The sequence below is a fragment of the Phyllobates terribilis genome, unplaced genomic scaffold (genome assembly GCF_046119375.1).
Source record: "Phyllobates terribilis strain yellow unplaced genomic scaffold, ASM4611937v1 Scaffold_85__1_contigs__length_6476398, whole genome shotgun sequence".
NCBI classification, from domain to species: domain Eukaryota; kingdom Metazoa; phylum Chordata; class Amphibia; order Anura; family Dendrobatidae; genus Phyllobates; species Phyllobates terribilis.
This window is the reverse complement of record NW_027362845.1, coordinates 4,708,693-4,721,519: the sequence shown is the minus strand read 5'-3', so window position 1 is coordinate 4,721,519 and position 12,827 is coordinate 4,708,693. Positions and strand designations below refer to the sequence as shown.

Below are 12,827 nucleotides of genomic sequence, written 5' to 3'. Positions count from 1 at the left end.
AGTCACAATAGAGCACAGGAAGCGCTGAAGATCCAGAGCTGGAGCAGCAGGAGAAAGTAAAGCTCTGTGTGTTTTCTCTACCACTGGGAACCTCCTATATATTACATAAAAACATTCCTGAAAACCCCTTTAATCTGACTTTATAGAAAAAGTCTATATCCGGCTACTGTCCTCCCCTCATGAATCACAAAATATGCCAAGTGTGAACAACTCCTGTCCCCAAATGAGGACTTGCAGGCGATCAGTTGATAGTCGGGGGTCCGGCAGTGAACACCCTCAGCAATCAGCTGTGTTTTGCTGGACGTAGTGGCCTCTCCAGGACACATGTGGTATTACATGGTTCGCTTTCAGAATAATATGTAATATGTAATACATGATATCTTGAAGTCTTCCAGAAGAAGATATTGGCAGACAAGTAATGACTTATTACCTACCAGCCATTGTCTCCTTTATCACTCGCTAGTTCTTATACACATTTGGATGATGTCACATCTTCGTTGGAAGCCGTATTAGGAACCTCCATCGCAGATTTTATCATACAGGACGAGTTCTCAGCCATCAGCTATTTGGCCATTGTTCACATGACGTAAGCCTATGTTATATACAGCAATATGCAGCAGGATACACGAGATCCAGGGAAATATCCGATCGCCAGAAATGGGGTCAGGAAGGAATTTTTTTCCCCCCTGAATCAGAATTCTTTTGGGGGGGTTTCTTTGCCTTCTTCTGGATCTTTGGGTCCCAATGACTCTCAGGTGGTCCCCAATGACCGCAGCTCGTTTTGTGGTCTCCACCGGGGCCAATCTGAGAGTGACTGTGACCATAGTTTAATTTCTTAAAGGACCAGTAATATTTTCATTACAATGTTGCTTATTGCTATTTCAATAAAAAAATTAATTTTATATATATATACCGTGTTTCCCCGAAAGTAAGACCCCCCCGAAAGTAAGGCAGGGTGGGGGGTTTCGGGGGGGTCCGCCAATGTAGGGCACCCCCCGATTGTAAGGCAGGGTAGCGGGGGGGGGGCCGGGGAATGTAAGGCTGATTCGTCACAGGCTCCCTAGCCGGCTCGCAGCTGATTGGCCGATCAGCCTGTTCGTCACAGGCTCCCTAGCCGGCTCGCAGCTGATTGGCCGATCAGCCTGTTCGTCACAGGCTCCCTAGCCGGCTCGCAGCTGATTGGCCGATCAGCCTGTTCGTCACAGGCTCCCTAGCCGGCTCGCAGCTGATTGGCCGATCAGCCTGTTCGTCACAGGCTCCCTAGCCGGCTCGCAGCTGATTGGCCGATCAGCCTGTTCGTCACAGGCTCCCTAGTCCCTGCTGGCCATCAGCTCGAGTGTGATTGGCCAGTCAGCCGGCTCGCAGCTGATTGGCCGAATCAGCTGCGACGTCACCGCCTGCAGGCTCGCTCCGATTGGTCCAGCTTCCCCGGCATCCAAATCGTCAGCCCGGCACCGCAGAGGAGATCGAAACAGAAGGAAAGTAACGGTAAGTTCCGAAACTCTCTCTGTGTGTGTGTGTGTGTGTGTGTGTGTGTGTGTGTGTGTGTGTGTATACGATATGTGTACGGTATGTGTATGGGTGCCGTATGGGGCTGTGTGTGTGTGTGTATACGATATGTGTACGGTATGTGTATGGGTGCCGTATGGGGCTGTGTGTGTGTGTGTATACGATATGTGTACGGTATGTGTATGGGTGCCGTATGGGGCTGTGTGTGTGTGTGTATACGATATGTGTACGGTATGTGTATGGGTGCCGTATGGGGCTGTGTGTGTGTGTGTGTGTGGTGGCAGAGTGGGGGGCAGAACCACTGTATGGGGAGGCTGCATACTGTTCAGCCTGTTTTTTTTCCCAATGTAAGGCCTCCCCCGAAAGTAAGGCAGGGTGGGACTTTTGGGGGTAAAATTAATGTAAGACAGGGCCTTACTTTCGGGGAAACACGGTATATTGTTTTGTGTGTTTTTTTCCTGGATTTCACCTTACACAGTGAGAATGATAAGAGTAATCACAATATATGGGGGCTCCATACACAGAGAGAACTCTGGTACCAAATTCCATAACAATTGTTCTGGGGTTCAGTCTGTGATGGAGCAGTAACATTGTATCCAGGACGTCGTACACACCATGCTACAGAAAGAAGACTGAAGAACGGGACGCAGCCGCAGAATACAGGAGACACAGGGTCTTGTGTAACAGTAAAAAACAGGAAAAATGTCCAACAAGTGGCCGGGGGGCTCCAGAACCAAACCAGGAGGGAGGCCTCAGTCATCAGTGGCCAATATTCCCATGAAGTGGCCACATTTACCAACCGTTCTGCAGCCACTCGTTTACCTTTGTCCAGCACCTCCGTCGGTCCTTGCAGTTATTAGGCCACCTCTGAAATTCTTTTCTGGCTACACACAGACACGTACATAGAAACCGTGCATGCCGCCATCACCGTCCACAACCAGAGTCCTGCTCCAGACCAGTGGCCTTTCCAATTCAAGTCTACTTGGGTTTAAACAAGGTACTGTCTCTAAGAGAACCATGTGCTTGCCACTTGGAACAGCAGTAATACAGTAACACCAGGTTAATATTCTTCGGGCACAGAGATGCACAGACAGTGAACCCTCTTAAAAAGAAGAATTGGACTGACATTCCCTAAGCAATAAGTACCCACACAATTGGAGGGACAGATTGCTAGCCCTTGCTGCACCATGGTGTATGCCCAGTGGTGGCCACTCTTAGTCTAAGTTGGCTCTTCAGATTGCATGGTGATAAAGAACCTGAGGGCCATATACCTTCAAGAAAAAGATCTCATAAGGACACGTCGCCTTGAATTGTGAAGAACACAATAATGTTTTCCATACAATTCTATTGTGTTCTATTCAGGATAAATTTAAAAAAAGTCTGGTCCTTAGAAGTTATAAAATGAGGTCAATACAACCTCAGGTGAAGAACAACACATCACAAATTACACCAGGTCATCGAATATTTACCAAAAAATAGACTGAAATGCAGAAACAGTGTGTGAAAAATTAAAGGGGTTGTCCAATGAAAACAAGCTCCAATCTACAAGAACCCTCATCCCCTTTAGATTGGAACGGTGGTCCGCATGCTAAAATGCTGCTCCATTCATTCTATATGAGGCGGCCATGAAGTGCGCCCGACTTTTTTGGACAGATGAGACAGAGTGGCCTTACAGAGAAGGGTCCTTGGATTGGACGCCGAGTTACGGACCCCAAAGCAGCACTGAATATGATGTACTAGTGGGAGTCACCAGTGCAAGGGTTCAAGGGCGCCAGTAGTGGAAGACATAGTGCGCGAAACCGAAGAACAAGTAAGCAGACCTGCTGATCAGCACTGCAGTGCTGAGGCCGAGTTATGGCGAAACAGGGAGCGACAGTGCGCCTCACCAGTCCTGGAGTATATTACAGAGGAAGGATACTGTGTGGAAAATGCTTCATACTGTAAAGGAAACCTCCAGAACACTTTGTGCCCCCCGATATCCCTTGTATGCCGGGACGTTGCTAGGGTCCTAAAAGATCAGGGGCCAAAGCCCCAAAGTAGGTGTTTCCCCATACAACCTCCCCACCACTTAAAAGAGGACCTATACATATATAATTACAGTACACCATTGATGCTAACCTAAAATACACAACTGAAAGACCAATATTCCCAAAATTACTTCTATACAAGGCAATAATAATCCCGCTACACAATGCCCTCTACCATCAACACTACACAGTGAGTACATAGTATTATGATATGACCATTGCCTCTACATAAAAAACACACTGTACAAAGACCATCTGACTTCTCACATTTCCAGCACCGTCCCCATCTATTCCCACCCTGCACAACCTCCCCATGCTGCCTGCTCCTCCGACGTGGAATAGGAACCTCAATACTTCAAAAATTATGTCATTACTATGATTACCCTCCACCAATTAATGCTACAAAGACTGTGTGCCAGATAGAGGGGACCTATAAAAATAATAGCATCCCATAGAAAGTAGTAAAGACCCCACTGTGCTGCCTAGCAAGTAATTATGCCAGATATGCTCTTATGAAAGTTTCAATATCTGAAGTGTTCCCTCCAAGCAACAAATACCGTTGAGTATCCCCTTTAAGTAATAATGCCCCCTTAAAGACACAATCAAACTACACCCAACTACAAAGTTCTTCTTCAAGTCTATAGACGATGATTTCGGGGTGGGAAAAGAATAAATTTCTGATGATGCACTCATTTAAAAGAAATAATGTCCTGAGTGCCCCCATAGCACCCGGTATATTGTATGATAGTCCCACAGCTCACTACACACTGTATGATGGTCCCCACAGCTCCCTATGCACTGTATGATGGTCCCCACAGATCCCTACACACTGTATGATGGTCCCCACAGCTCCCTACGCACTGCATGATGATCCCCACAGCTCCCTACGCACTGTATAATGATCCCCATGACTCCCTATACCCTGTATGATGGTCCCCACAGCTCCGTATGCACTGGTATCATGGTCCCCACAGCTCCCTATGCCCTGTATGATGGTACCCACAGTTCCATATGCACTGTATCATGGTCCCCACAGCTCCCTACGCTCTGTATGATGGTACCCACAGCTCCATATGCACTGATATCATGGTCCCCACAGCTCCCTACACTCTGTATGATGGTCCCCACAGCTCCCTATACACTGTAGGATGGTCCCCACAGCTCCCTACACACTGTATGATGGTCCCCACAGCTCCTTAGATACTGCACGATGGTCCCCACAGATCCCTAGACACTGTATGATGGTCCCCACAGTTCCCCCATGCACTGTATGATGGTCCCCACAGCTCCCTATACACTGTATGATGGTACCCACAGCTCCATATGCACTGATATCATGGTCCCCACAGCTCCCTATGCCCTGTATGATGGTCCCCACATCTCCCTATGCACTGCATAATGGTCCCCACAGCTCCCTATGCACTGCATAATGGTCCCCACAGCTCCCTATGCACTGTATGATGGTCTACACAGCTCCCTATGCACTATATGATGGTCTACACAGCTCCCTATGCATTGTCTGATGGTCCCCACAGCTCCCTATGCACTGTATGATGGTATCTACAACTCCTTATAACTGGCATGATGGTCCCTACAATAACCTATATCCTGTATAATGGCCCTCACAGCCCCATATATACAGTACTGTATGATGGCCCCCGCAGCCCAATATATACTGTATGATGGCCCCCACACCCACTTGTACACTATATTATGGCCCCTACAGCTCCCTTTATACTGTATGATGGCACCCACTCCCCATTTTATATAATATGATGGCCCCACTGCCCCTTATATATAGCATGATGACTCCCATAGCCCCTTATAGTATAATGGCACCCACACCCCTTATATATACAGGTGCATCTCACTAAATTAGAATATCATCAAAAAGTTTATTTATTTTAGTTCTTCAATGCTGAAAATGAAACTCATATATTATATAAAGTCATTACAATCAAAGTGATCTATTTCACGTGTTTATTTCTGTTAATGTTGATGATTATGGCCAGGGGCGCACATAGAAATCATGAGACCCCATAGCAGAAGTTCTAATTGGACCCCCCACCAAAAAAATAAATAAGTATTTGTCTATGTCACAGAAGAGCCGATCTCACAACTTTCCAGCCTTTACTTCATTTTTCTAATTTTCCTCCAACTGAAGTCCTAGATCCCTCTTTCATTGCCCCCATGAAGTATGATGCCAATAAAAGTGCCCCCAAACACAGTATGATACCCCCATGGTGCATTCCTCCACATTAGCCTCTACATGAACAGTATAATGACCTTATTGTACCCCACTTCAACTCCCAAGGCAAAGTATGGTGACCCTAATACAGTATGATTCCCCCAACTGTGACTCCCACACAGCCCTCCATACAGTATAATGGCCTACATACAGTATAATGGCCCACACTAGCCCTCCAAACAGTATAATGGCCCCACACAGCCCTCCAAACAGTATGATGGACCCCACACAAACCTTCACACCGTATAATTGCTTTCATACAGTATAACGGCCCCCCACATAGCCCTCAAAATATCATAATGGCCCCACATAGACTTCCATATAGTATAATATGCCACCCATAATCCTCCATATAGTATAATGCACCCTCCAAAATCCTCCATATAGTATAATGCACCCCCCACAATCCTCCATATAGTATAATGAACTTCCCATGGTCCTCGATAGAATATAATGCACTCCCCATAGTCCTCCATACAGTATATTTCACACCCCAAAGGGTAAAATGCAGCCCCCATATAGTATAATGCACCACACAGTCCTGCAGTATTATGGGCACCACGTACTCACTGATTTTAAAATACCGTATGTTTTAAATAAGACGACCCGAGTATAAGCCGAGGCCCCTAATTTTACCACAAAAAAACTGGGAAAACGTATTGAGTTGAGTATAAGCCTAGGGTGGGAAATGCAGCAGCTACTGGAAAATTTCACCATCCTGGTATGTATGGCACCCCTCATCCCCCAGTCCTGGTACATATGGCACCCCTCATCCCCCAATCCTGGTATGCATGGCCCCCTCATCCCCCAATCCTGGTATGTATGGCCTCCTCATCCACAAATCTTGGTATCTGTGGCCTCCTCATCCCCCAATCTTGGTATGTGTGGCCTCCTCATCCCCCAATCCTGGTATGTGTGGCCTCCTCATCCCCCAATCCTGGTATGTATGGCCTCCTCATCCCCCAATCCTGGTATGTGTGGCCTCCTCATCCCCCAATCCTGGTATGTGTGGCCTTCTCATTCCCCAATCCCCTGGTATGTGTGGCCCCCTCATCCCCCCAATCCTGGTATGTATGGCCTCCTCATCCACCAATATTGGTATCTGTGGCCTCCTCATCCCCCAATCTTGGTATGTGTGGCCTCCTCATCCCCCAATCCTGGTATGTGGGGCCTCCTCACCCCCCCAATCCTGGTATGTGTGGCCCCATCACTGCACACTGTATGTCATCACTGTATTCCTGTGACAGCCAGACTGTTGCTAGTGTTCATAGCAGACCGTGATCTCTGCTATATATAGCAATGCTGTATATAGCACAAGCAATCAGATGTTTGCAGGTTCAAGCCCCCTAAAGAGACGAACAAATACAGTGAAAAGTAAGAAAAAAATTGAAAAAAGTATAAAAGTTCAAATCATCCCAGTTTTCCCCCCATTAAAAATTAAGAAATATAAAACATTTAAAAAATACACATATTTGGTATCGCTGCGTTTGTAAAAGTCAGATCCATCAAAATATAAAATAAATTAATCCATTTAGTAAACGGCGTAACTAGAAAATTACATAAAATGCCAGAATTACAGATTTTCAGTCGTTGCAACAAGAAAAAAATATATAATAACAGACAATCAAAACATTGTATATACCCCAAAATGATATCAATATAACCATCACTTTGTGGTGCAAAAAACTAGCCCTCACGCAGCCCCATTCCCGAAAAATGAAAACGCCGCGGCTTTCGGATCTCGGAAAGTGGCGGCACAAGCAAATTATTTTTATTATTTTTTTTTACAAATTTCTGAATTTTTTTTTCATCACTTAAATATAAATCCTATAAATCGTCACTTAAGTAGAACAGATGAAGCTTTACTACCTCCTGCTCCAGGTCCAGCACTTCACCGCTGCCGCTGATCTTTAGTCACTGGCTTCAAGGGTGACATCATGACTGCAGCTCTGCAGCCAATCACTTGGCTCAGTGGCCCACGCTGACAGAGCTTCTAAGCTCAGTGATTGACTGCAGCAATGATGTATGCTGAAGTTGAGCCATCACCCCTGCAGCCTGTCACAATAGAGCACAGGAAGCGCTGAAGATCCAGAGCTGGAGCAGCAGGAGAAAGTAAAGCTCTGTGTGTTTTCTCTACCACTGGGAACCTCCTATATATTACATAAGAACATTCCTGAAAACCCCTTTAATCTGACTTTATAGAAAAAGTCTATATCCGGCTACTGTCCTCCCCTCATGAATCACAAAATATGCCAAGTGTGAACAACTCCTGTCCCCAAATGAGGACTTGCAGGCGATCAGTTGATAGTCGGGGGTCTGGCAGTGAACCCCCTCAGCAATCAGCTGTGTTTTGCTGGACGTAGTGGCCTCTCCAGGACACATGTGGTATTACATGGTTCGCTTTCAGAATAATATGTAATATGTAATACATGATATCTTGAAGTCTTCCAGAAGAAGATATTGGCAGACAGGTAATGACTTATTACCTACCAGCCATTGTCTCCTTTATCACTCGCTAGTTCTTATACACATTTGGATGATTTCACATCATTGGAAGCCGTATTAGGAACCTCCATCGCAGATTTTATCATACAGGACGAGTTCTCAGCCATCAGCTATTTGGCCATTGTTCACATGACGTAAGCCTATGTTATATACAGCGATATGCAGCAGGATACACGAGATCCAGGGAAATATCCAATCGCCAGAAATGGGGTCAGGAATGGTATGTGTGGCCTTCTCATCCCCCAATCCTGGTATGTGTGGCCCCCTCATCCCCCAATCCTGGTATGCATGGCCCCCTCATCCCCCAATCCTGGTATGTGTGGCCTCCTCACCCCCCAATCCTGGTATGTGTGGCTCCATCACTGCACACACAAAAAATAAACACTTATACTCACCTTTCTTCCTCACCTCTGCTCCAGAGCTGCTGTGTTCTGTCTGCCAGCAGCTCATGTTGGTATCTGAGCAGCGCGCGCTCTCAGTTGTCGAGGTGAGCTGCTGCTGCTGCCGGCATATTCACTTCTCTCCACGCCGGGACTATGAGCGTTGACAAGCGTGAATATGCATTCTCTTTAGTAGCGGGCACTGTAAGCAGGAGCCACGGCTCAGCGCTCCTCCGTGCCCGCTACTAAAGAGAATGAATATTCCCTCTTCTCCACGCCCATGGAAGTGGAGAAGAGGGAATATTCATGTCCCTTTAGCAGCGGGCACACGTGGTAGCTACAGCAGCCGCTACTGCGTGTACCCGCTCCTCCGCCGCCGCAGCCTGCCACCCCCCCCCCCCCAATACTCACCTATCCTCCTCGCTCCCCCGAGGCTCACGGGCCCCATAGCAGTGGTGTGGCCTGCCACCATTGGCGGTACGTCACTGATTATGGCTTACAGCCAATGAAATCACAAAAGTCATTATCTCAGTAAATTAGAATACTTTATAACATCAGCCTGAAAAATGTTTTTAAAATCCGAAATGTTGGCCTACTGAAATGTATGTTCAGTAAATGCGCTCAATACTTGGTCAGGGCTCCTTTTGCATCAATTACTGCATCAATGCGGCGTGGCATGGAGGCGATCAGCCTGTGGCACTGCTGAGGTGTTATGGAAGCCCAGGTGGCTTTGATAGCAGCCTTCAGCTCGTCTGCTTTGTTGGGTTTGGTGTCTCTTATCTTCCTCTTGACAATACCCCATAGATTCTCTATAATAGATTCTCTATGGGGTTAAGGTCATTTGAGTTTGCTGACCAATTAAGCACAGTGATACTGTTGTGTGTAAACCAGGTATTGGTACTTTTGGCAGTGTGGACAGGTGCCAAGTCCTGCTGGAGAATGAAATTTCCATCTCCAAAAAGCTTCTCGGCAGAGGGAAGCATGAAGTGCTGTAAAATTTCCTGGTAGACGGCTGCGCTGACTTAGGTGTTGATAAAACACAGTGGACCTCCACCAGCAGATGACATGGCTCTCCAAGCCATCACTAATTGTGGAAACTTCACACTAGACCTCCAGCAGCTTGGATTGTGGCCTCTCCACTCTTCCTCCAGACTCTGGGACCTTGATTTCCAAAGGAAAATTGGAACTCTGGGACCTTGTGGATGGTGTCAATGACTGCCTTCTTGGCATTTGTCAAGTCAGCAGTCTTCCCCATGATTGTGGAGCCTACTGAAACAGACTATGGGACATTTTTAAACACTTAGGAAGCCGTTGCAGGTGTTTTTTGTTCATTATTCTAATTTACTGAGATAATGACTTTTGTGTTTTCATTGGCTGTAAGCCATAATCGTCAACATTAACAGAAATAAACACTTGAAATAGATCTCTCTGTGTGTAATGACTCTATATAATATATGAGTTTCACTTTTTGTATTGAAGAACTGAAATAAATTAACTTTTTGATGATATTGTAATTTAGTGAGATGCACCTGCATATGATGACTGTTGCCCCCAGTGGAATATATGCGGTGTCTATTTTGGGATATTTTAGTATACCCATGATGATACTATAGACAGCCATTATACCTGGAATGGCCCCTTCCTTGCGTGCCTTGCTTTTTTTGCTTACATGTCTAACAATCACATATGTGCTGTGTCCCTTCCCCCATCATCCTATTTTTCTATTGCTGAATAAATATGATAGATTTTATACTCCCTGGACTCCTTTGATGGTCTTTTACCCTGCGGGGTTTTCTTTCATATATGGACTCGCTGTGTGGTGGTGATGGTAGAGGACATTGTGTAGCAGGATCATTTTGGCCTTGTATAGTAGTAATTTTGGGAATATTGGTCTTTGTATAGTGTATTTTAGATTAGTAACAGTGGTATACTGTAATTATATATGTATAAATCCTCTTTTAAGTGGCAGGGAGGTTATATGGGGAAACATGTACTTTGGGGCTGGGGTCCCTGATCTCTTAGGACCCCAGCAACGCTCCTGCACTCGGGAAAAGCAGGGTCTGGAGACCACTTTAATATGATCATTTTACGGATATGACGCCAAAGAAACTAATGAAGAGCTTTGCAAAGTGCCATAATTTTCACAATTCTGAAAATAAATTGTAAGTTTAGTTCCACTATAAGTGATGTTAATTCTGTTATGAGAGCTAACCTTCTGAGACAATTTATCACTGCGGTGTGTGAATTATCACATTAAGCTTTGCTACATCTATACATAGTGAAGTTCAGGATCAGAATGCTGCAGGTCCCATCTCTTCTACAGAACAATCCCATGGAAATAAAGCCGATCATTTTATCAGATGGGATCATTAGACCTTACCTGGTTGGATCCTTTGTTTCTGGTGGTTTCTTTCCCAGGTCGTCATTAAGGCCCTTTACAATAAGCTCCAAAAACTCATCGGACTTTCTGAATCTTTCAAGCGTTTTCTCCATCACAGAAAGGACAGAAAGGAGGCGCTTATCCTGGCAGAAGAGAATCACAGATATATTGTTCTACATCTCCCAGATGTTTGGATTTATCTACAGACTAATGATTAATCTCGCATGAAGAATGATAATATTATAACAGATCACAATTTTGGGGTAAAATTATTCAATTTTAAAAATATATATATATAGCAATTACATTATTCTGACAAGAGCAATTTTTTGTTTTTTTCCTCCCTTTTTCCCAAAAAATATAACTTTGTTTTTTCATTAACAGATGGAGGGCTTGTGTTTTGTGGGACTAGTTGTTCTTTGGAATGAGAACATTCAATTTAGCACATAAAGTATTGAAAAATGGGGGAAAAAATCAAAGTAAGGTTATTATTTTTGTTTTCGTTACAGCATTGACCCGACGTGTAATAGATTTATATGTAATGAAAGATTGTACTTATGTCAATGCAGCAGAAACAAATATTGTTTTACGCTTTTTCTTTTTTATAGTTGGCCAGAAAACCGCAGAACCTTCAGCAGAAAATGACATGAATGAGAACATCGGCCCGGCTTGTACCGGATCCGGGGGTGTTACGTACAAGGCGAAGGTCCCAGAATAAGGATTTGCTTCATTTGGAGCAGAGTTTCTAGTAGTTTCTGGTTACTACTGTTACAGGCAGATGCCGTCTGCATAATACAGCCAGCACCGCCTCAACCCCCTCCATGCATGTGGACCCCGGCACAAACACTCAGGCACATCCTTTTATGCTAAGACATTAGTAATTCTACAATTATCACACACAACTTATATACAGAAACCTCCCAACCGTCCCCGATCCAATGGGACTGTCCGGCTGTCGCTGGAGGTCGGGGCTATGTCCTGACGAGCTGTGTTCTGTCAGGACAGTCTGTGTAGTACAAGAACGTCTCATGCCGAGCTGCTGTGATCGCTCCTGGAGAGGGGCAGCATCCGCTCCGTACACCTCGTACACGCCCGGCTCTGCTCCATACACCTCGCACACGCGCGGCTCCGCTCCGCACACCTCGTACACGCCCGGCTCCGCTCCATACACCTCGTACACACGCGGCTCCGCTCCGCACGCCTCGTACACTCCCGGCTCCGCTCCGCAGGCCTCGTACACGCCCGGCTCCGCTCCGTACACCTCGTACACACACGGCTCCGCTCCGTACGCCGCGTACACGCCCGGCTCCGCTCCGTACACCTCATACACGCGCTGCTCTGCTCCGCACGCCTCGTACACGCCCGGCTCCGCTCCGCACACCTCGTACACGCGCTGCTCCGCTCCGCACGCCTCGTACACACCAGGCTCCGCTCCGTACGCCTCGTACACACCAGGCTCCGCTCTGTACACCTCGTACACACGCGGCTCCGCTCCGCACGCCTCGTACACACACGGCTCCGCTCCGTACACCTCGTACACACGCGGCTCTGCTCCGTACACCTCGTACACACGCGGCTCTGCTCCGTACACCTCGTACACACGCGGCTCTGCTCCGTACACCTCGTACACAGGCGGCTCCGCTCCGTACACCTCGTACACACGCGGCTCTGCTCCGTACACCTCGTACACACGCGGCTCTGCTACATCCACACTGTAAACCCCTCCTGACCCCACACATAAACTTCAGCTCATCCAGCACCATGACAACCAGCACAGC

The 12,827-nt window shown here is 46.5% G+C and overlaps 1 protein-coding gene across 1 annotated transcript in view; it reads right to left on the bottom strand.

Annotated features, from left to right (window-relative positions):
• Positions 1 to 12,827, bottom strand: part of LOC141197633 (uncharacterized) — a 60,522-nt gene that overhangs the window by 46,978 nt on the left and 717 nt on the right. The window lies entirely within an intron of this gene.